Genomic DNA, 25,129 nt, shown 5'->3' on the forward strand with positions numbered 1-25,129 from the left:
CTTGAAGCTCTTTTCATTAACTCAGCTAGTTTTATTTGCACTGCTTCATAGAATCGAATTTAAGGAGGCAATTCGGCCCATCGAGTCTTCAGCGGCCCTTGGAAATAGCAGCCCACCTAAGCCCACATCTCCATCCAACTCCCACACCTCCACCCTATCCCTTAACCCCTGCTAACCTTTTTGGACACTAAGGGCAATTTAGCATAGCTAATCCACCTAACCTGCACATCTTTGGACTGTGGGAGGAAACCGGTGCATCGGAGGAAACCCACGCAGACACGGGGAGAATGTACAAACTCCGCACATACAGTGACCCAAGCCGGGAATCCAAGCTGGGACCCTAGAGCTGTGAAGCAACTGTGCTAACCACTGTGCTACCGTGCTGCCCAAATTGATTTAGAGTTTGACGCTTATTCCTCTGGTAAACAAATAGATTCTTAAACTACACTCACTAACATTATCTCTATATTCTAACTATAACTACATTCTATCTTCTTTAGCTCTACAATGCACTTTACTCCAGTCTCTTCTACCTCTACTCCACTCTCTCTAGCTCACCCTCCCAGAAGTCTAAGAGTCAGTGTCCTTTTAGAGTACTGGCCCGAGGCTCCATCTAGTTTTAACATAACCTTAACTCTTCACATGCTGTACATTTGTATAATGTCACAGGATCAAACTCAGGTCCTTGGCGCCGTGAGGCAGCAGTGCTAACCACTGCGCCACTGTGCCGCCCAACGGATGAGCTTTTATGACAATCTACAAAGGTGCCATGGTCATCATCACGAAGACTAATTTTCCAATTCCAGATTGCTAATTGAGTTTCAATTTCACCAGCTGCTTTGGTGGCATTTGAACCCTTGCCCCTAGAACCTCAGTCTGGGCCTCTGGATTACTAGTCTGGTGAAATTACCAGTACATCATTTTGAAGGGTGCTTCTTGAGTAGTCTACCATGTCTGTAATAAGCAATATGTGTGCCAATGCGTTTTCACTGATAAAATGGCCCTCCAATCTGTTGTAATTATCCCATCACTTTGCAGCCTTCCAAGGTCTCTTACGGTAACTGGAAGCAATTTTCTTCTAGATTTATGATTGTTCTAGGGTGTGAAGCCTCAAGAGTTAATGTGGGGAAGAATCTCAATTGTGATTATACTTCAAAATAAAAACAGATGGGATGTTCTATCATCCTCTGAGTTCTAGAAATTTCCACCAGTCTCTTAAATGAACATATGTCACTGTTGCAATAGCTCCTCAAGAGCCATTGGGGGAATATTAACTGTTAAAAATGACAATGTTGCACCAGCTGTTTTATGGTATCCAGTCCTTATTTTGGCAGAAATAGCTGGAGACAGGCAAACATTCTTCCTCTGTTCAATAGATAGGGACGGGAAAGGCTGAGGTGGGATAAATTTAATGTATCGCAATTAGGAAGCTGAACCTGTGCAAGGCGGTGAGTTAATGGGTTTGGTCAGGCTAGGCTCACATTAATGTTAGTAAACTGTACCACTGTCGGACTCAATTAGATATGCCTGTCAAAATGGAAATGGTGTTGGAGTTGCCGCTTTCATTTTCTTAGGTCTTTAAGGTGGAAACCATTCGAGATTGTGAAAACAAAGCTTCTGTGGTATATTCAATCATTCTGAAAAATGATACGGTTCACCAAAATTAAATATCTTCTCCAGTGCTATTGCTCTCGCATTTAAGCACATTTGGCAGATCATTTATCCCTACAGCTGGCAAATGATCAGCATATTTTTTGACAGTTACTAAACCCAGCATGTTCAGAGATATAAAAGGTTTACTGCCTCTTTAATGTAATACAGCAAGAAACGTGTTGATTTGATCATAATGTTGATAAGGGGGGAAACATCTTTCATCATACGACACACACCGATGTCTCAAAATGTGACACAAAGTGCTTCTGGCCAGTTAGCACACCAGGAATTCTTTTAAATCCCAATTGGGAACATAGTAAATTGTGACGCGGGACTTAGCACATCATCACGCATCAGGTCCAGGTCCAAGAGGTGGGAGTCAAGACTAAGCACGAAGGCAGCCATTTTTCACAGAAGGGGAGTCGATCATTTCTTCCAGAGATATCTGTAACGTGGAGCTCGCCAGCAACAATTTGGTGACAGAAAGATGCAATCGAAAAAAGACCAATACTTGCAAGGGTGGTGGGAACCCTTTGTCTCGTAAGGTGGTCAACTCTGTGCCAAGCGTCACCTCTTGTTCTCAGGGGGCCACTCTGCTGTGACAGTTTCTGCCACAGTTACTGCAGCAGATGGGAAGGGAAGGTGGACAATTCCCTGGCCTGTTTTCTCTCTCCACCTTTTTAAGAGAATCTACAGAGTTCCCACTAATGCATCAGTTGGAAGTTTCTGTAACTCAGTAGATTGAGCCCTTACCTCTGACCCAGAAATTCCGGGTTCACGTCCCACTCCAGGATGTGTTGGCCATGAGGGGAGTGCCCACGATGTGGTTCAATCAGGTTAATAAGCAGCCGACTAATATTCCTCCTGAGGAGAAAAAAGCATATGCAAAGATATGAAACAAACAAAATACTGCTTAAAACATACAAAGTTGTTGGAAATCTTCTTCTTCTTCAGCTGTCCTTGGGATCAACGATGACTTTCTTCACCGCTGGGTAGATGGGTTCTAAGATGGCTGATAAGCGAAATGCCTGATCTACAGACTCTACCACAGGTAGGGCAGGTGGTGCTTGAAGCGCTGGGTGGGTGAAGTCATTGGGGGTGTTATGTATTCATGTTTGTTCCCCGTTGGAGCAAGGCCACATGACGTAATGATGACATCATCGGACGTTTGGGCAGGCCAACAGTCAGTCTATTCTAGCAGCCTGTGAGAAAACACCTGTCCAATAAAGCTCTTGTTTGTTTGTACGTTCGTGGTCTGCAAGCCTATCTTTAAAAAATACCACAAAAAGAAGTGGCGACAAGGATGTCGGACCGACCAAGGTTCGAATTTGCCATTGATGTGCAAAAACTGGGCACAAAGCAACTGACTGCTGGGGTAAAGATGCAAAATGGAAGAATTGTAGTAACTGTGCAATAAGCTCCGGTGAGATCCAAGACCGGTTCGCACTCCATGCCTGGAAGGACCCTATAGGTAAAAGTTCTGTCACATTTACGGCCATCGAGGGCGGGTGTCTTTCCCAATAACTCATGGTTCCAGGTGCCCCATGATCCTGCAGATATGCCATATGGTGGCCCTGCTCAGCCAACCTTCGACAACATGCCCAGATCGCAAGTCCTCAAATGACAGGTGCTGTCAGTACATAGGAGGCCTAGTACGGCGCTTCCTTCCCAGCTCCTCCTCGGCCTGTTGGGTGGCCAGCTCTCCATCTTCACAGGCTGGGTCCTGTTCCTCTGGGGCAAGCTCCTGTCTGCAGTATCCACCCGAGCAGCTCCTGCTGCTACAGCCTCAGTGCGACCCCCAGGGCTGCGGCGTCCAGGTTGAAGGCCACCATTCCTGGTTGGATTCTGAAGTCCTTGTCTGAAGGGAGTGAAAGGCAGACTTGTCAGCATGGTGCATACCCCCCATGCCCAACCAGATTCAATGATCTACATGGTGACCCAGGCCTGCACTGTAGCCCCTGCCTTTTTGTATCTCTATTCCCCCCTGCCCACTCTCCCATCCCCATACACACCTCCAGCTGATCTCTCTGCCCTCCACACTCCTGGCCCCACCTGGCATCATGATGACCTCTGGCCATGGCACTGTCCCTGCCAGCAGGGGTGCCAGTGGCTGGTACTCCCCCCCCCCCCACCCGCCCTGACAGCGCCGCCACATCTCACCCCCAGCCAGCCCTGCCAGCGGCTGGACCGTCAGCCCACGGCCGTGCCTCCGGGTACTTGTCCTGCCTCCTCTCTCTCCCTCAGCAGCCACGGTGCCTGTTTTCCAATTTTTAAAACCGCAAGGATGGAACTCGCCATTGGCAATTCCTCCTGGCAGAGGCGGAGCATCTAGGAGGCCCTGGAGAATACCAGGTCGGGCCCGTTAATGATCTGCCAACGGTGTTTACGGTGCGTGCAGAGTAGAACGCTGCTGGGCACCAGCCACGAAGTTTGGCTGCCGTGACTCTCCGCCCAATTGCAATTCGCAATTCTGGCATGGCTGGATGGGTAATTCACCTTATTTGTTCTCCCGCCGGAGCTGAATTGCACCAGTTTTACGATCCCCTTGGGGTCGTAAAGCAGGATGCAATTAAGTGTTCCACGCCATGCAAATTTCTGCATAGTGTGGAATACGAGGGATTCACACTGTTGGCCTGCCACCTTAGCGGATGGACCAATAGCGATGTCCCGAGGCCAGCCGTCCCCCACACCGCAAATCGGCCCCAACCCCCCCCCCCCCCCCCCCCCCACCTCCGCATAGCAGGCGCCTCCACCCGCAGATTTCCTGGGCGACCCCCCCCCCCCACCCAAGTACTGGAATGACCCTATTCGCCACTTCCTGCAATGACCCCTGTAATAGGAGGAACCCCCCCCCGCCCCAGCCAGGATGCCAGTAATAGGCATGTGGGGGTTCTGGTATAGGAGCATTGTTGGGGGGGGGGGGGGGGCGGGGAAGAGGGTGGTCCACAACTGGTCTCATTCTGAAGGTAGCTAAATCCGTGGGCATCTGAACGCCCATATTTCTCCTTTAACTCCTCCAAGCTAGTGAAACGTCCCTCCAAAAATAGACCTCCAACCGAGCACTAAATGTGGCATTCAGCCTGGCTGGTTCGAATAAGTGATTGGCACAGATGGGATCCAGCTGCGATTATGCCCCCAATTTGAGATGTTGGCCGAGCTGCATACTTTTTAAATGTTAAATGGGGGACATTTTCTGTAGATTGAAAATGCAAATTGCTGACTGAAATAGTGCTTAATCATTGATGTTTATTTTTTTGTTACAGTAAAAGGCTTAAAATGTGAAATCTTGTTGTTTCACCCTTTCAGTTATTCACTGGAAGTTTGAATTTTATTTAAACAGTTATTCAACTTAACGGAAAATGCAACAGGTCATTGCTGTAAGAGCACCATTCTTGCCAATGGTGGTACTTTTCCCATGTTGTGAGGTGCCTCCTGTAGGTTATCCAAGACTCTGGAAACACAAAAGAGTCCAAGGGTCAGTGCTGCCTTGTACACCATGATCATATCCTCAGGTTTGTGACTCTGATCCTCAAATAGACTTTTCCTCAGTCAGCCAAAGGCTGCGCTGCTTTTGTGGGGACATTGATGAATTTTGTCATCCACGTTTGCCGAGGCCGAGAGGAGGCTCCTAACTTACGGAAAATGGGCCGCTGGTCTTAAACAATGGCGAAAATCTATGGTGGAGATTGATTCAAGCTCTCAAACAGATGCTTATGAAGAAAAAGTGGAACAGGAAGCAAAAGTAACCAGGATACAATAAAAGAAAAACTCACATAGAACATAGAACGATACAGCGCAGTACAGGCCCTTCGGCCTACGATGTTGCACCGACATGGGAAGTCAAAAACTAAAGGCCATCTAACCTACACTATGCCATTATCATCCATATGCTTATCCAATAAACTTTTAAATGCCCTCAATGTTGGCGAGTTCACTACTGTTGCAGGTAGGGCATTCCACGGCCTCACCACTCTTTGCGTAAAAAACCTACCTCTGACATCTGTCCTATATCTATTACCCCTCAATTTAAGGCTATGTCCCCTCGTGCTAGCCACCTCCATCCGCGGGAGAAGGCTCTCACTGTCCACCCTATCTAACCCTCTGATCATTTTGTATGCCTCTATTAAGTCACTTCTTAACCTTCTCTCTAACGAGAACAACCTCAAGTCCATCAGCCTTTCCTCATAAGATTTTCCCTCCATACCAGGCAACATCCTGGTAAATCTCCTCTGCACCAGTTCCAAAGCTTCCACGTCCTTCCTATAATGAGGCGACCAGAACTGTACACAATACTCCAAATGCGGCCGTACCAGAGTTTTGTACAGCTGCAACATGACCTCATGGCTCCGGTACTCAATCCCTCTACCAATAACGGCCAACACACCATAGGCCTTCTTCACAACCCTATCAACCTGGGTGGCAACTTTCAGGGATCTATGTACATGGACACCGAGATCCCTCTGCTCATCCACACTGCCAAGAATTTTACCATTAGCCAAATATTCCGCATTCCTATTTTTCTTTCCAAAGTGAATCACCTCACACTTCTCTACATTAAACTCCATTTGCCACCTCTCAGCCCAGCTCTGCAGCTTATCTATGTCCCTCTGTAACCTGCAACATCCTTCCACACTGTCTACAACTCCACCGACTTTAGTGTCGTCTGCAAATTTACTCACCCAACCTTCTGTGCCCTCCTCTAGGTCATTTATAAAAATGACAAACAGCAACGGCCCCAGATCAGATCCTTGTGGTACGCCACTAGTAACTGAACTCCATTCTGAACATTTCCCATCTACCACCACCCTCTGTCTTCTTTCAGCTAGCCAATTACTGATCCAAACCGCTAAATCACCTTCAATCCCATACTTCCGTATTTTCTGCAATAGCCGACCGTGGGGAACCTTATCAAACGCTTTACTGAAATCCATATACACCACATCAACTGCTCTACCCTCGTCTACCTGTTCAGTCACCTTCTCAAAGAACTCGATAAGGTTTGTGAGGCATGACCTACCCTTCACAAAACCATGCTGACTATCCCTAATCATATTATTCCTATCTAGATGATTATAAATCGTATCTCTTATAATCCTCTCCAAGACTTTACCCACAACAGACGTGAGGCTCACCAGCCTATAGTTACCGGGGTTATCTCTACTCCCCTTCTTGAACAAAGGGACCACATTTGCTACCCTCCAGTCCTCTGGCACTATTCCTGTAGCCAATGATGACATAAAAATCAAAGCCAAAGGCTCAGCAATCTCTTCCCTGGCTTCCCAGAGAATCCTAGGATAAATCCCATCAGGCCCCGGGGACTTATCTATTTTCACCTTGTCCAGAATTGCCAACACTTCTTCCCTACACACCTCAATGCCATCTATTCTAATAGCCTGGGTCTCAGCATTCTCCTCCACAACATTATCTTTTTCCTGAGTGAATACTGACGAAAAGTATTCATTTAGTATCTCGCTTAGCTCCTCAGCCTCCACACACAACTTCCCACCACTGTCCTTGACTGGCCCTACTCTTACCCTAGTCATTCTTTTATTCCTGACATACCTATAGAAAGCTTTTGGGTTTTCCTTGATCCTACCTGCCAAAGACTTCTCATGTCCCCTCCTTGCTCGTCTTAGCTCTCTCTTTAGACCTTTCCTCGCTTCCTTGTAACTATCAAGCGCCCCAACTGAAACTTCACGCCTCATCTTCACATAGGCCTCCTTCTTCCTCTTAACAAGAGATTCCACTTCTTTGGTAAACCACGGTTCCCTCACTCGACCCCTTCCTCCCTGCCTGACTGGTACGTACTTATCAAGAACACGCAATAGCTGTTCCTTGAACAAGCTCCACATATCCAGTGTGCCCAACCCTTGCAGCCTACTTCTCCAACCTACACATCCTAAGTCATGTCTAATGGCATCATAATTGCCCTTCCCCCCAGCTATAACTCTTGCCCTGCGGGGTATACTTATCCCTTTCCATCACTAACGTAAAGGTCACCGAATTGTGGTCACTGTTTCCAAAGTGCTCACCTACCTCCAGATCTAACACCTGGCCTGGTTCATTACCCAAAACCAAATCCAATGACCACATGACCACAGGACAGTTGTTTATCCCTGAGGGAGGTGTAACTTCCCCTCAATCTCCACAATCCGTGCACAGACTGTAGGAAGGGAGCAGAAAATCATCTTCGTTCATGCTGCAGAATGGATGGGACTACGTAGGACTGAGTTAACTGCCCCACCGCACATTACTCCCACTAAAGTCAATTGGGTGTGGTGATAAGTAGCAGGCAACATTTTCTAGATGGTCTGCCAGGCTCAGTCCAAGGGCTTGGCACAGACTCAATGGGCCGAAGAGCCTCTTCTGTACTGTATGATCCCTTGACTATGGCTGGTGCTGATTGCGGAGGGAAAGAAAGTGACTAACTTTTTTTTTAATCAAAAAAAAATAAATGATGCACACCATTTTGAACAGCTATCCAGATTAACAAAACCTTGCAAAGTTCATTGGGGACTTGGCCAGTTTTGTAGATGAGGGCTGAACTAGGCAAAAAAAAAGATTGCACACAAGCACATCTCATTCACGATTTAAATGCGCCAACCTTTTGTGCTGGTGTGGTCAATGATACTGAACTGTGAACCGAAATAAGAGCAAATTCTCCCTCTTCCGTGTCTCAGACTTTATTCACGGTCCGAAAACTGCTCCTTCTTTACTTTGGTTTCCCTCAAGAAAGCAGGATTACTCGCAGGCTAAGTAATTAAACCCAAAAGATATGGATTGCAATTGAGGATATCAGGTTAAATCTCTTTCTTGGCTAATGTTTTCACTTCAGCTTTCTATTCAGGGGTGATTTATTTTCTTTCTTGCCAGGGTTATCTCTGAGAGGCATATGGAAGATTTGGTGGACAGGCCGATCTTATCTTGCAGCAAGCATGACTCATGATTGACTGACCAAGATGTGCTGTTGGCAATATCAGTGATGGCATCTGCATGGTAGGAGTGGGCTGGTATACTGGAGGAATTAAATCGAAAAATTCTGCTACAAATATATATATGTCAAATAGATTAATCTATGGGAGGAATTTTCCCAAAATTTGTCAAGAGTGTTAGACTCTGACTGCAAACCGAATTGTTTCTCTTCAGAACAGTGCTGAGCTCTCAGACCAGATTTATGACACGGTGCACAGAAAATCTGGGGTCGGTGTGGTTTATGCCATCTCTCTGGCAGGCTGGGGCCTGACAGCCAGCAGGGGCGCGCTGATTTGCTTTTCAAATATAGTTCCCCAACACCCACAAAAGACATGGAGGACCACCCGCACAAGCATCGGGGCGACCCCCGCCATGGCAGTGTCGAGGGGCACTCCCCCTCTTTGCAGACATGCCCACACCGCTTGCAGGCATTGGGGCTCTGCAATCATCCCACCCACCCTCCCTCACTATTATTGGAGCTCTGTCCTCTCTCCCTGACATCATGGGACTCTCCCTTCTCCCCCAATACCACACGTAAGGAGAACCCACCCCCACCAAAGGAGGAAGACTACGGCCTTGCCATAGTTCCCTTGGCACTTCCACTTCCACCTTGGCACTGCCCACTTGGCACTGCCCCCTGGAATTGCCCTGGCACTCGGGGGGGGGGGGGGGGGAGGGGGGGTTTGTGTGGAGGAGATGGGGGTTTGACGGTGAGAGGCGGGGAAGATCTCAAACTGAGATCTTGCGGGCGCAAATCCTACTTTGGCCTTCTCGCAAGATTTAGTGGCCATAATGGGATTAGCACCCATGGCGAATTGGCCTGCCCTATGTAACTTAGTTTCCCATGTATTTTGCTTTTACAATTTCTTCTCTTCTGGTGGTGCATCGCTGTCTCTGGAGTCCCACTCCAGCACTTGATGACCAAGGAGCAATGCATTCATAGCACGGCCAAAGATGAGCAACAACCTGTGCGTTCTTCCAACATACACCAATGGCTGAGATTCCCGGTCAGCCATGGGCTGGAAAGAAATTGCATCCTCTGTCGTCATTGTTCGTAGCTCCAGGCTGCAACATGCATGTAAAAGCATGTGTTACCACAGCAACTCAGACTCCTTGGGAGGCCGATTGGATCAGTTGGCTGTACGGCTGGTGTGGACCAGATTGGTGTCAATAGCACAGGGATCTGTCTCCTTGCCCTGAATGTTGCGGAATTGTGCGTCAGACCCACCTTGGGGTTGAGAACTCAATAATATTTCTGCTCTTGCCCCATCTTTGAATTGTTATGCTGCTTTAATTCCACTTCATCCTTGTTCCCTTGAACACAAATTAAAATAGACCTTGGGTGCTGAGAGCATGTCTCGAAGTGTTTTTGTACTTCAACCTGTTGCACTTGGAATATATTCAGATTCTGTTTATTTAGCTGGATGGGTTAAATTATTCGTATCACTGGCAGCAGTTCTAATCCCAACATAAACCCAGATCAAAGTTTTAAATAGATTAGTAACAAAATTAAAATCAAGTCAGCAGAGGAGAGGAGTGGAGAGGGTGAAGAGTAGGGAGAATGGAGTGAAGGTGGAGAGAAGGGAGAAGAGAAGAGGAGAGAATATTTTTTAAAGTATGGTTGAAGTGTTGTAATGCTAGTTTGGAACACACAATCTAATCTCTTTTTTATTATTGTCACAAGTAGGCTTACACTAACACTGCAATGAAGTTACTGTCAAAAGCCCCTAGTCTCCACACTCCGGCGCCTGTTCGGGTACACAATGGGAAAATTCAGAATGTCCAATTCAACTAACAAGCACGTCTGTCGGGGCTTGTGGGAGGAAACCGGAGCACCCGGAGGATAGCTATGCAGACGCGAGGAGGACGTGCAGACTCCGCACAGTGACCCAAGCGGGAATCGAACCTGGGACCCTGGCGCTGTGAAACAACAGTGCTAACCACTGTCCTGCTGTGCCGCCCTGACATGGTGTAATGGAATCAATACTTGCATGGTATAAGTTATTAATTCATTATAAGGATTTAAATTCAAGTTAATTCCAGTTAACAATCACAGTTACTGTTTTCTGTTATGTAGGCCAGTATTTATGTCCCCCGCATATAGTTAGCATCACATCGGCACTGAAATTCATATACCACGTTACTCATTGTGAGATAGGCAGAATGTCTTTTTGGCATTAAAAAAATTTTTTTTATGTGAGGTGGGTGTTGCTGGCTTGGCCATTTATTTTCCAGCCCTAGTTGGCCATGGAAAGGTGGTGGTGGGCAGCCTTCTTGAACCGCTGCAGTTCCTGAGCGGTTCCTGAGGGACACCCACAGCGCTGTTAGGGAGGGGGTTCCAGGATTTTACCCGGAGACAGTGAAGGAACGGTGATATATTTCCAAGTCAGCATGGTGACTGAGTTGGAGGGGGCGTTCTCAGATATCCGCTGCTCTTGGCGTTTCTAGATGGTAGTGGTCATGGGTTTGGAAGTTGCTGTCTCAGGAGGCTTAGTGAGTTCCTGCAGTGCATCTTGTAGATAGTACACAAGGCTGCGACTGTTCATCGGCTGTGGAGGGAGGGACTATTTGTGGAAGGGGTAGTAATCAAGTGGGCTGCTTTGCCCTGGGTGGTGTCAAGCTTCTTGAGTGTTGTTGGAGCTGCATTCATCCATGCAGCTGGAGAATATTCCATTCCACTCCTGACATATGCTTTGTAGATGGTGGACATATTTTGGGGAATTAGGAGTTGAGTTGCTTGGTGATAGGATTCCTAGCCTTTGACCTCCTAGCCTCTGGTAGCCACAGCATTTATAAGCTATTCTGGTCAATCGTAATCCCCAGGATATTTATAGTGGGGTAATGCCAATGGAATGTCAAGAGGTGATGGTTAGATCCCCATTTTGTTGTAGATGGTCATTGCTTGGCACTTGTCTGCCCAAGTCTGGATATTGTCCAGGTCGTGCTGAATTTGCACACGGACAGCTTCAGTGCTTGAGGAGTAGCAAATAGGTTGAACATTGTGCAGTCATCAGTGAACATCCCCACTTCTGATCTTATGATGGGAGAAAGGTCAATGATGAAGTAGCTGAAGATGGTTGGGCCTGGGGTACTTCCCTGAGGAACCCCTGCAGTGATGTCCTAGAGCGGAGATGATTGACCTCCAACCAGTACCTATCTTACAATGTACCAGGTATGACTGCAGCCAGTGAAGGTATCACTCCAGTTCAGCTCGGACTCCTTGATACGATACTCGGTCAAATGCTCTCTTGATGTCAAGGACAGTCGCTCTCACCTCACCTCTAGCATTCAGAGAATTCCAGTCAAATATAATGCCGCATGCATGATGTATCTGTAATTATCTTGATTTGTTACAAACACTTCAAGGCTCGATTATAGATTCTTCCAAACACAGATAGTGTCTGGGCTCCATAACACTCGGGTGAAGCACTGTTACCACTGATGACTGACGTAATTCTAGTAAATCAATTCAGAGTATCACTTAGCGTCAAAGCTTTTACGGACATCAAAGAGAATTAGGCTTCAGTGCCATTTCTCTCACTTAATTTATCGATACCAATGAACTGAATAAGTCTTCTGACAAGACTATTTCCGAGGTCCAGATTCATTATTTGCATTCAGTTCTGGACACCAGCCTTGAGGAGTGATGTGAGGGCCCTTCTGAGGGTGAAGAGGAAATTTCCCAGATTGGTTCCAGGGATGGAGCACCTTTAACGACAAGGTTAGGTTGGAGGACTTGGCATCATTCCCTTTGAAGCAAAGGAGTTTTAAGGGGAGATTTGATAGATGTGTACCAGATTGTGACAGGTTTAAGGCAAAGAAAATCTATTTTCTGATGGTACATGGACCAGGGGGACCCAGATTTAAGGTGTTGGCAAGAGATATAGGGAGGATAGAAGGAGACCCTTTTTTACACAGTAGGTATGGTAGTGACCTGGAACTCGCTGCCTGTCAAGGATTTCAAAAGGAGACCAGATGGAAATTTGAGGGAAATAAACTTGCAGGACTACGGGGATAAAGCAGGAGAATGGGACTGATTGGATTGCTCTAACAGAGTCGGCATAAAGTCAATGAGCTGAACGTACACCTTCATGTTGTAATGTCAGTTATTTAGGGGCGCGATTCTCTGGAAAAATTTCCAAGTGTCGTAGTGAGCGGGAATTGCCCCGAGTTTCCTGGCGCTCGGCCCAGCGAAATTGGCATCGCAATTCATTGTTAATTGGTCCACTTAAGGAGGCCTCATGGGCTTCCTGCCTCACCAGCCGATTAGCTGGGACCATGCTCATCAGGCCCCCGTTAACAAGGTCGAGCAGCACTTAAACTGCACTTGCTTGGCCAACCCCAGCCAGCTCGCAACAATGGCCCCAAGATTCGGGGATGCTGACCAGGGGAGGCTCCTTGACACACTGGAGACCAGGAGCGATGTCCTGTTCCCCCAGTGCTGCCTGGGATGAGGTGGCGGCAGCCGTCAGTTCCAACAGTATGACCAAGGGGACAAGCCAGCAGTGCAGGAAGGTCAACGACCTACACCGGGCAGCATGAGTGAGTAGACACCAATGCCAACCCCCCCCACCCCCACCCCCAAGGGAGCTTCCATCCCCAACACTCCAAGTGACCCACAGCCCTCTCTCCCCCTTCCCCCTTCCTCCCAACCCCGCCTTCACACCCCTCTCCCACCATTGAACCACACGTGTGGCTAACAATGCTCTTTCTCTGTGTCTCCTCAGGAAAAGCTCTCCCACAATCGGCTGGTGAGGGCCCAGACTGGGGGAGGGGTGCCAGTCATATGAATCCTCACCTCCTTCGAGGAGCGTGCCCTGGAGGTGACCGGAGTGGCCGAGGACAGGGCGGTCAACAACGCAGAGGCTGGCAGATGTCGCAGAGGTAAGGAACCACTGGGATCCACATGGAGGACCTGTCACACGTGAGTAGTGATTGCCTGACTGACTCACCCCTCAGCACCGCAGCATGGTAGCACAGTGGTTAGCACAGTTGCTTCACAGTTCCAGGGTCCCAGGTTCGAATCCCGGCTTGGGTCACTGTTTGTGCGGAGTCTGCACGTTCTCGCGTGTCTGCGTGGGTTTCCTCCGGGTGCTCCGGTTTCCTCCCACCGTCCAAGGATGCGCAGGTTAGGTGGCTTGGCCATTCTAAATTGCCCCTGGTGTCTAAAAAGGAGGAGGGGCTCTGGGTACCGACCCATCCCATGGAGTGACGAAGGGTCCCACCCCTCTGATGAGGCTGTTGTTTTATTGTCAGATTATTTGGCAAACGCGTGAATTATTTTATTCAGCTCAATGGTTCTCAGCAAATCTGAGACATCGAGTGCTTTTTCTTCAGCTAGTGTCCAATGCTTCAGTGTCGGAATTTTAATTTCCGATCTTATTTTTGTCTTCTCTTTCTCTGTCTGCAGCTGGGGAAGTTCGAAGGCTTTACCTTTCAATGTCTCCTTTCGCCAATAAACTGTTGCTTCAGCTCTTCAAATCTTTTCTTCTCACTTTAAGCTTCATCCTGGAATGTGGAAAATTGCTGAGTCATCCCTGCCAACTAGTTCTTCAGCTTGTTCAGACTGACGTGTAACACCTTTTGCTTCTCTTCGTAATCTTCCAGGGGAATAAGCTTCGACCTGAGGGGTTTTTGTAACATGTGAAGACCTTTGAACGGGATTTCCTGGTCTTTGCCCAGCTCGCTTTGCCCTCCATTCTGGTCCTCCACCTACCCCTCATGAAATCCTCAGGCTCTGATGAGGCCTAACGGAATGGCGCAATGGCATTGACGAACAGGGCAGACGTTGAAATCTGGCCACTGGTCAGTGAACCTCGGCATGAATGTCCAAAGTGGAAACAAGATCCATTTCTCATCGCTGACACCACTGTTCTTATTGTGCATACATGGGGCCTCACGGTAGCATGGTGGTTAGCATCAATGCTTCACAACTCCAGGGTCCCAGGTTCGATTCCCGGCTGGGTCACTGTCTGTGTGGAGTCTGCACGTCCTCCCCGTGTGTGCGTGGGTTTCCTCCAGGTGCTCCGGTTTCCTCCCACAGTCCAAAGATGTGCGGGTTAGGTGGATTGGCCAGGCTAAATTGCCCGTAGTGTAAGGTTAATGGGGGGATTGTTGGGTTACGGGTATACGGGTTACGTGGGTTTAAGTAGGGTGATCATTGCTCGGCACAACATCGAGGGCCGAGGGGCCTGTTCTGTACTGTACTGTTCTATGTAATATTTAATATAAACATGGTTTAACTAAACACAAGAGCTCATTTTGGGTCTTTGAACTTGAGAGGTGGATTGTCAATTGTGACTTAAAAATGGAAATGCTGCTCAGTGACTGTGTCACCATCTTTCATTTGCAATAACAGTACCATGTCCTTGTTGATGTGTTAGGCAGGTTGATTCGATGTGGACTGCACTTGATGCAGTGAAGCTAGAAACAGACCTCTAACTCTGGAGAAGATCCAACATGGTTTTATTCAACGATAGAACTAATATACATATTCAGCTGTGGGTCGACACTATACTGAACTGACTGGAGACCTTGTACTAGCCTGACCAGACTTACTAGCTACCGCATGGTGTTTGCACTGGCTAGCTCGTGGACTCTGACTGTCTCGGTGGCTGGGTCCAGAGAGAACGGGAAAGCTAGTGTCCTCTGGCTTTATAGTGGTAGTGCCCTGTCTGGTGATTGGCTGCACTGTGCTGTGTGCTTACTTGTCATCCTGTGTGTCAATCACTGCCTGTCTGCACTTCATTATGTACATGAGTGGATATTATGACACTTGTGACGATCAGAAGGCTGAAGTGTTGCTCGGGAAATGCAGTCACCCTTGGATTTTCATAACTCTTCTGTTTCCTGAGCAGCTGCATGCACAGAATCCTCTGTGGGGTATATGATCTCATTTCACCTGTTGCTTTATTCTTGCTTCTTTCCATTTTTCTTGAAGGCGCCTGCCTTTAGCGAGAAAGAGTGATAGACACAGGTCCTTTGCCCGCTTTGTTCTTCTCATCTGACATTTGCCAAAACACTGGTCTTAGATCATAGAATTTACAGTGCAGAAGGAGGCCATTTGGCCCATCGAGTCTGCACCGGCTCCTGGAAAGAGCACCCTACCCAAGGTTAACACCTCCACCCTATCCCCATAACCCAGTAACCCCACACAACACTAAGGGCAATTTTGGACACAAGGGCAATTTATGTCCAATCCACCTAACTTGCACATCTTTGGACTGTGGGATGAAACCGGAGCACCCAGAGGAAACCCACGCACACACGGGGAGGATGTGCAGACTCCGCACAGACAGTGACCCAAGCCGGAATCGAACCTGGGACCCTGGAGCTGTGAAGCGATTGTACTATCCACAATGCTACCATGCTGCCCTGGTCTTCAGCCAATTTTAACCCATTTTCTCTGTGTATTCCAGGGAGTGGGAAATGGGTGTGTCTTGCTGTTGCAAAACAGTCTGTTTTGCTTTCATATCAGAACCTTTTTTTTTTACACGTTCTGAGATATAATTCAACCGGAGATAGGTATTGTGTATGTGATGTGGTGTGGGCTACAGTTATTGTCTCCACAAACACAGGAGATTAGAGTCCCACCTTTTGCACCTTTCTTGCAAGTATCACCGTTTGAAGTGATCTTTACTTCTGGCGGATGTTCCTCGCATATGTGCTATCGTTCTTATCAAAATGGCATCCATATACAACGACTAACCCACCATAGCTGAGAGAAGTTCAAAGGTTCCCCACTCTCTTACTGATCAAATTCCTGCTCATCTGTCAAGGTCCCAGACATGAAATCAACCAGTCGACAGATATTATGTTAAAAACAAACTTTAATTTGATTACAGAAATAAGCACATTAGCAACAAAAAGATAGCTTGACAGTTAACAGGTGCAACATTTTAGCTTGCTTACTGAAACCTACTTCTATATTCCATAAAGACCATTTATGCACAAGGTTAACAACTGGGTTTTACTTGCTTGTCTTGTTGCAGAGTGCTTGGAGAGAGAAACCTTTTTTTAGGACCCAACTGAAAACTTTCTACTCAGCTTAGAGCCCCAGAAGCAACTATTTTATCCAGGCAGACCTGGCTCCTCACATTTGCTACACCAGCTACACTCAAAGCACACAGCAGTCCTTTGACCCTTGTTACAAGATGTGCCTTGATTTGTTTAAGCAGGCTCAAACTGTTCCGACACTACATTAGCTTTCTATCTGCAAACAGATAAAATGGCTTCAAATTAAGATCACTGATTACCTCACTTCCGCTCGCAGCTCTAGCAGACACTCTCTGTAAGCATTTTAACCAAAGTTTTCATAATATTACTGTAAAAATGCAAACTATAAAATATGACCATTTCAAGAGGTTCTAAGTGCTGAGAACAAAGAGACAGCCTCTTTACAAATCTGTGGTTAGAAAAACAGCTGAACCTCTGTAGAATTATATATATAAAAAATCCTTGAACCTCCCTTTGAAACTGCCTGAACTTGCCAATCAAAAAATATGAAAAGATAATGTCCATGAAATTGAATGTAAACAATTCAATTCAAAGCTTTTATGCTTCTAGGCATACAACAGGCTAGAAAAGGTTAAAGGGCAATTAAATTGATAGTGAAAAAAACACCACATTAAAGGGAAAATCTTGGAACTGTCATATGAGGAGAGATTGACTGGGTTGGGATTATTCTCGCTGGAGTTCAGAAGAATGAGGGGGGTTCTCATTAGAGACTTATAAAATTCTAACAGGACTAGACAGGGTAGATGCAGGGAGGATGTTTCCAATGGTGGGTGTATCCAGAACCAGGGGTCACAGCCTGAGGATTCAGGATAAACCATTTCGGACAGGAATAAGGAGACATTTCTTCACACAAAGAGTGGTGAGCCTGTGGAATTCATTACCACAGGACGTAGTTGATGCTAAAACTTTGAATATATTCAAGAGGTGGCTGGATATAGCACTTGGGGAGAATGGGATCAAAGGCTATGGAGAGAAAGCAGGATTAGGCTATTGAGTTGGATGATATGCCATGATCGCGATGAATGGCAGAGCAGGCTCGAAGGGCCAAAAGGCCTCCTCCTGTTCCTATCTCCTATGTATCTATGTATGTATCTTTACTTTTATCTCACAGGGCTTTGAACTTGGCATGCTGACAGACGGTTGAAAAGGTTTATCGGCAAACCAAACAATCCGATCCCATGAAAGGCCACTGATCTGAGCCACTCCAGCCCCACCTCCCATGAAAGACCCCCCCTCAATACACTGGAGGCATTTGTACTAAGGATACTCAACCCCATCCTGCCCCTCGAGTTCCAGCTGCCAGGGTGGCACTGCCAAAGGGCAGGATCTGAAGGGGGGAATTTGCGGGGGGGAGCACTGAAGGGCAGGCTTTGGGGGAGTGAGGTGTGAGGGGGAGAATGAACGGGAGGCTGAAGGGGGCACTGGGGGTTAATGGGGGGCTGATGGGGGCACTAGAGGGGGCTGAAGTGGGGGGAAAGTGAGAGGGTGACTTTTGCCACCGATTGGGGTGGAGAGGTACTTGCCGAAAGATCAGGGGAGGGGGGAACTTCAGCAGCATTCTGAGAATGGAGTACCCTCTAAAAATGGTGCCCCGATCTCTGAGGTGCGGGACTTGTCAGAGAGATTAGGTACCCACCCCTCTCTGGTCCAGCGAAAACCCTGATGTTGTAGCCATCTAAGATGGCCACTGGTAACACAAAATGGAAGACTGCAAAGAATGCAGGGAAAAACGTACATAGTAAAGAGCAAACAGCTTGCAGAAGCTTTCAGCATTGAGACACTTGCAAAAACCGGTTTCCCGACAGCTGCAGAGTTCAGGCAGCGCTGTAAATGGGAAAACAGTTTACATACTAATGAGGTGATACCGGGACAGTCCCGGGCACAATAGATACACTCAAGTATCAATCGATACTTTCAATAGCGAAGCAGACATGATGGAGCCAGCGAAGCCAGGACAATGAGTCCTAAGAACCGCCCCAGCCATCAAGGAACGGCCCTAGGATAGGGGGGTTCAAATCATATCGATTGCGAAAAGGCCCAATCGATCCCCAGCAGGTGAGTAAGCCCACCCAAAGGGGCATGGACCCCCTGGGACCTATAAAAGAGAGGTTCCGCACATGGTTCAGTCTCCTGTCTCCGGCCTCCGACTCCAGCCTCCAGACTCCTGTCTTTTACACCAGCCGTCAAACAGCAGCCATCGATAAGTAAGTGCCAAACGACGATCGCTACTTGACCCAGGCATTACTTATACCCTTGCCGACCGATAGTAACCCGAAGTTGCAGACCAGAACGGAACGAAGGCCTTGTTCCCTGACCCTGCCTGTTCCTTCTTAGATAAATATTAGTCGTTTAATGGTAGAAGTAAGTTAGTCTTTAGCGTGTGCATGAGTGTTATTATAGTTGTTTTATAATAAACTCTAATTGTTTTGGACTTACTAATTGGTGTACAGCTTTATTGCTTTGAACCTGACCTTGATACTTGTGACGGTGTCTTTTACGGCACCTGGCGACTCCAGAGCATCGAGAGAGAAACAGAGCCAAGTGAGTGTTAAGCACACTTACTCAAAACGAGCAACAATGCGCTGTTGTTTATAGCATCTGCAAGTTACTTGCAGTGAATTATGAACAAGGATACCCAGATCTCTTTTCAACTCACTATTGAATCTGCTTCGACCATCCTTTCAGGCCATGCATTCCAGATTATAACAACTCACCGTGCGGAGAAGGTCTTTATCATCTCCCTATTGGCTTGTTCAGCAATTATCTTAAATTAGCATTTACTAAACCTCATGCCCAGGGAAACATTTTCTCCCTAACTCCTCTGTCAAAACCCATTCGTAATTTACAACAACTCCATTAAATCTCCCCTTCATCTACTACATGCAGTTCTTTATTTAAAAATAGCCTTGCCGTTCTTGTCCTCCCCCTCCAACCTAGAAGCTGTGGCTAATTGCTGAGATGCCATTTCACAGGCGCCGGTCGCTCGTCAGTTATTACTGTGATGTGACCATTACTTATGCGTGAGTGTTGCAATTAACGGTGACAAGCTATCGGCGCGACTCCAGCAGGAGTGCTCTAATGAGCAGGAATCCTGGCCACATCAAAGGCACTACGACTTAATTGTGAAGCTCTGACTGAGGTTTGATAACCAAACAAAGACTGCCCCTCAAACAAAAGCCTTGCCTGGTCTGTGTAGCTCAGTCTCTTCAATGTATAACCATGCTGAGCTAGGAAGGGAATTATCCATGTATGCCATGCAGCAGTCTGTGTGTTTTAATCACCGGGTCTGGTAATGTACAGGATAGGGGCCTCACGGTAGCATGGTGGTTAGCATCAATGCTTCACAGCTCCAGGGTCCCAGGTTCGATTCCCGGCTGGGTCACTGTCTGTGTGGAGTCTGCACGTCCTCCCCGTGTGTGCGTGGGTTTCCTCCGGGTGCTCCGGTTTCCTCCCACAGTCCAAAGATGTGCAGGTTAGGTGGATTGGTGGATTGGCCATGCTAAATTGCCCGTAGTGTAAGGTTAATGGGGGGATTGTTGGGTTACGGGTATACGGGTTACGTGGGTTTAAGTAGGGTGATCATTGCTCGGCACAACATCGAGGGCCGAAGGGCCTGTTCTGTGCTGTACTGTTCTATGTTCTATGTCTGCGGAAGAGTAAGCTGCAGAAAGCAAAGGCATAATTTGCATAATTTCACAGCGGCATAATAAGTCTACAGGTGAGTTTCAGGCATCTCCAGTTCATTTGTTGCAATTCACTACTGTGACAATGCACTTTCTCTTCACGTCACATGCTTTAGTTTTTATTTTCAAATGCAACAAACCTCCGAGGGTGCGATTCTCCGTCCCCGAGACTAAGTGTTGACGCCGGCGCAGGATTTGTGGAGTTCCACGACAGCAAAACTGGCGCCGCACCTGGACTGATTCAGCTACTGCTGAAGGGCTTAACGCCAGTTCCACGTGGAACACAATCGATTCTAATGAGAAATGGTGCCGGTTTCGCCAGATTCGCGATTGACACCCAGGATGCTGAAAAGCTGCAACTGCACAATATACACACTCCACTCCCCACACGCACCATCCCAGCCAACAAGATGGCACTGGTTGCGTTGGAACACGCCCATCCTGTTGATCGGTCAGCTGGGGTCAGAGGGTACCTGGTGGGGTGGTCTTGGGGGACACCCATACAACCCTTGGCACTAAGTTCAGAGTGGGCAGTCAGCAGCAGCGCAGCTGCATGGCTGCCTTACAGGCTGCAGCAATGGTGCTCGGTGCCCGTCCACCCTGTCCCCACAGCCCACCTCCTGGCCACCCCCACAACACCCCTGACCCTGGCAGAAGCCCCTCCGGCCAGCGGCACAGCTGTCAGCAAACTATGGAGATACTGGACACTTTCCGTACCCCCTCGCTCTCCGTCAGCAGCCACGGCACCTGTTTCACGGTTTTGAAAAGCTCAAATGAACCTCGGCGTCGGGGCCGTTTGGAGGCAGAGAATCGCGGAGGCCCAGGAGAATACTGGGTCAGGCCCGCTAATGATATGCAAATGGTGTTTACTGTACATTCGGTGTGGAACGAATTGACGCCGCTGTCGAGGCGACGGAGAATTGCGATTTGGCATCAAATCGGCGCCCGCTGCATTTCCCACTTTCGGCGTCGGCCCTTTACTTTACTTCTGTATTGAAGTACAACAGTGCTGTCATTGTTCACTTCGTGCATGTCACAACCACATACACAGCGTTCCTTAAAGTGGCTCTTGAGTTAAGAATGTGCGTGTTGTGTTTGTCAGGTAACGGCGGCTAAAGCTGGTACTCTGAGGATGAAGATTGTCGCTGGAGTCCTTGGGTCACGAAGGCCAATCAGGGAGGCCACGGCAAGCTGGATGAGGGAGTCATTCTGAACGGTTGGGATGGGGGGGGGGCATCTTCCCTTGGGTCCATTCCATGCCAATGTCAGGTGGGCCACAGTATATCCCGAAGGAGGAACCCCCCCCCCCCCACCAAGTAGGCCACAGGCGTGCCCGCCAAGGTATACCTGATGGTCCGCCCACATGGCATTGACATGTGCCCACCACTGGGTGAATATGGAATTATATGACTGAATATACCATCACACCACCTCTCAGCCTGTTCTCAGGAAAGTGTTAAATTCTGCCCCATGTGTCTCCTGAGAATGGTTTCTGTTTTTTTACAAAATATGTTTGCTCAATGTTTCAGAAAAATTCCTTGAGTTTTTCCGATAATTATCCACACTTGTTTTAGAAATATGGCTTTGTTTTGGTTTTTACTCTCACTGTACAGCCCTAAGGTTTAGCTATTTGGGGCCCCTGGTTCCTTGCATTCTTTCTAGACCTGATAAGCAATTGAACATATCCCTATAGCACATTACTGTATTGTGAAATTATGCTACTTGTTGGTCCCAAGTTGCTCCCCTCCAGTATAGTGTCAATGTATGCATGTAATCCTAGTGCATGAGGGTTAGAAATTTACTGATTTAACTGCCTACAATGGGTAAAGAAAACACAATTTATCACTCAGGTATTAGTCATAAAACATTCCATTGTTTCGAAGGACCTTTCTCAAACTTTTTTTCACGTCATAGAGTCATAGACCGGGATCTTCCATTCCCCGCAGCTAATCCCGATCGTGCAGCAAATCCTGCAAAGGGGGGGAAATCAGGACTAACACTGGGCAGCAAACCAGTCGCGAGTCACCGTGCCCACCTCACTGGCCATAGTGGGTTTCCCGACGGCCCAGTCAGGGTTTCAGAGTCAGGGAAGTCCCCCGACCTGAGCTCCTCCAGCTCAGCACATGGACCCCCCCCCACTGACACCCACCACCCAGGAAGGACCACCTTCAGCACCCTGGCGGCAATTGTTGGGAGGGTACTTACCATCCCTTATTCCCTCAAAGGGATAAGCAGTCTATGGTCAACAGGGACTATGGTGACAACCTCACCAATTCTGGTGTCATCTGTGAACTTACTGATCATACCTCCGACATTCACATCCAGATCATTAATGTCTAAAGTCAAATCTTTTAGTTAGTAATGTACTGTATATATTATCCTTATCAGCACTGTATATATATATATTACAAGGAACTACTGTAAAGTAAGCAGTAGACGGAAGGTATTTTCCACATCAGTGTGAACCATCAACAAGATGGCCCGTGGCTTCCAAAGTCATGATTTGATTTGATTTTGATTTTATTGTCACATGTACCGAGGTACAGTGAAAAATACTTTTCTGCGGCCAAGGGAATGTACACTGTACACAGTTTTTAAAAAATCAACAGAGTACATTGACAAATGGTACATCGACAAACAGTGATTGGTTACAGTGCGGAACAAGGGGCCAAACAAAGCAAATACATGAGCAAGAGCAGCATAGGGTGTCATGAACAGTGCTCTATTCCTGTGAGGGTTTTCAGACTCCTGTACCTTCTGCCTGACGGAAGAAGGCAATGCCTGGGTGGGAGGGGGTCTCTGACAATGCTGTCTGCCTTCCTGAAGCAGCGGGAGGTGTATACAGAATTAATGTGTGAGTGGCAAGGTTGTGTGATGCGTTGGGCTGAGTTCATCATACTCTGCAATTGCTTGCGATCTTGGGCCGAGCAGTTGCCATACCAGGCTGTGATGCAGCCGGATAGGATGCTCTCTATGGCACAACTGTCGAAGTTTGTGAGAATCGATGCAGTCATGCCGAATGTCTTTAGCTTCCGTAGGAAGTAGAGACGTTGTTGGGCTTTCCTGACTGTTGCATCAACGTAAGTGGACCAGGACAGACTGTTGGTGATGGTGACCCCCAGGAACTTAAAGTTATCTGATGTGCTACCTGTGTTGGTCTAACATCGACTGCACTGAATGCAGTAAAACGAGAAACAGGTTTCCGACACAGGAGATGGTCCAACACTGTTTATTGAACCTGTTGATTTCTGTACATAATCTGCTGTGGGTTGACACTCTATTAACCTAACTGATGACCACCTACTGGCTTGACCAGACTAGCTCTCTATCACATGGTGATGATGTTCATTGGCCTGTGCACTGAGACTATCTCCCTAGCCGTGTCCTGTGAGAGAGAGAAAGCCTTAATGCCCTGTGGGCTTTATAGTGTTGGTGTCCTGTCCGGTGATTGGTTGTTCTGTGTCGTGTGTGTTCATTGGTTATCCTGTGTGTCAATCACCGCCTGTCTGCATCTCATGATATACATGAGTGGATATTATGACATCTCCCCCTTTTAAAATAAATTTTAAGTCTACAGATTCAGTCTTTGTGGTGGGCGATGAATTCTTGTCGATCGCCGCAGAGGTGGAGGGGGGGGGCGCCGCCACCTGGACAGGCGGGATGGCTGCCATCTCAGTGGCCTTGTGGACAGGTGGGATCGCTGCCAGATCGGTGGCCTCGTGGTGTAAGACGTCCGGAGGAGGCATGATGACATGCGGAGAAGTGCGGTCGGGTGATGGGCAGGGAACTTTACGCAGCGCCCTCCTGTTGTGCCATAAAATGGAGCCATCAGCCATTTGGACAACGAAAGACCTGGGAGCAGCCTGTCTGACGACAACAGCTGGGCCTGACCAACCTCCCTCAGGCAGCTGAATGCGAACAACATCATCTGGAGCCAGCGCAGGCAGATCCGTGGCATGAGCATCATACGTGATCTTTTGCTGGTCCATGGATCGCTGCACCTTCTGCACCGTGAGGTGGTCAAGATCTGGAACATGACGGACTTGGACGTGAGGTCCGACAGTTTCACCACTTCTGGGTAGCTGTAGAAGTAGTCGACCAGGAGCACGTAATCACAATCATTGGCACGAAAGAGGTCTATCCCCACCTTGGACCACGGAGAGGTCATGACCTCGTGCTGTTGCAGCGTTTCCTTGGGCTGACTGGTTGAAACTTCTGGCATGTTGTGCAGTTGAGACTGTGTTGGCAATGTCCTGGCTGATGCCAGGCCAGTAAACTGCCTGCCAAGCTCTGCTTCGAAATTTCTCGACCCCCAGGTGACCATCATAGATCTGTCTTAGCACCATGTTTTGCATGCTTTGCGGAATGACGATTCTATCTAGTTTAAGATGGATCCCCTCAACAACTGTCAGCTCGTCCTTAATGTTGAAGAACTGGGGGCACTGCCCCTTCTGCCAGCCATGGGCGAGGTACTTCATCACGCGCTGCAGTAGGGGATCTTTGGCAGTTTCTTCGCGTATTTGTATAACTCGTTTATCAGTGGCTGGGAGGTTGCTGGCACACAGCTGCACCTGTGCTTCAATGTGGAGAATTAAGTCGCCCTGTTCACATGGCATGATGACGGATCGGGATAGGGCATCCGCGACAATCAGCTCCCTACCCGGTGTGCAGACAAGTTCAAAGTCATATCGGCGGAGACGAAGAAGAATTTGCTGCAGCCGAGGTGTCATGTCATTTAAATCCTTTTGGATTATGTGGACTAAAGGCCTGTGGTCTGTTTCCACCATGAACTTTGGCAGGCCATA

The sequence above is a fragment of the Scyliorhinus canicula genome, chromosome 14 (genome assembly GCF_902713615.1).
Source record: "Scyliorhinus canicula chromosome 14, sScyCan1.1, whole genome shotgun sequence".
NCBI classification, from domain to species: Eukaryota; Metazoa; Chordata; class Chondrichthyes; order Carcharhiniformes; family Scyliorhinidae; genus Scyliorhinus; species Scyliorhinus canicula.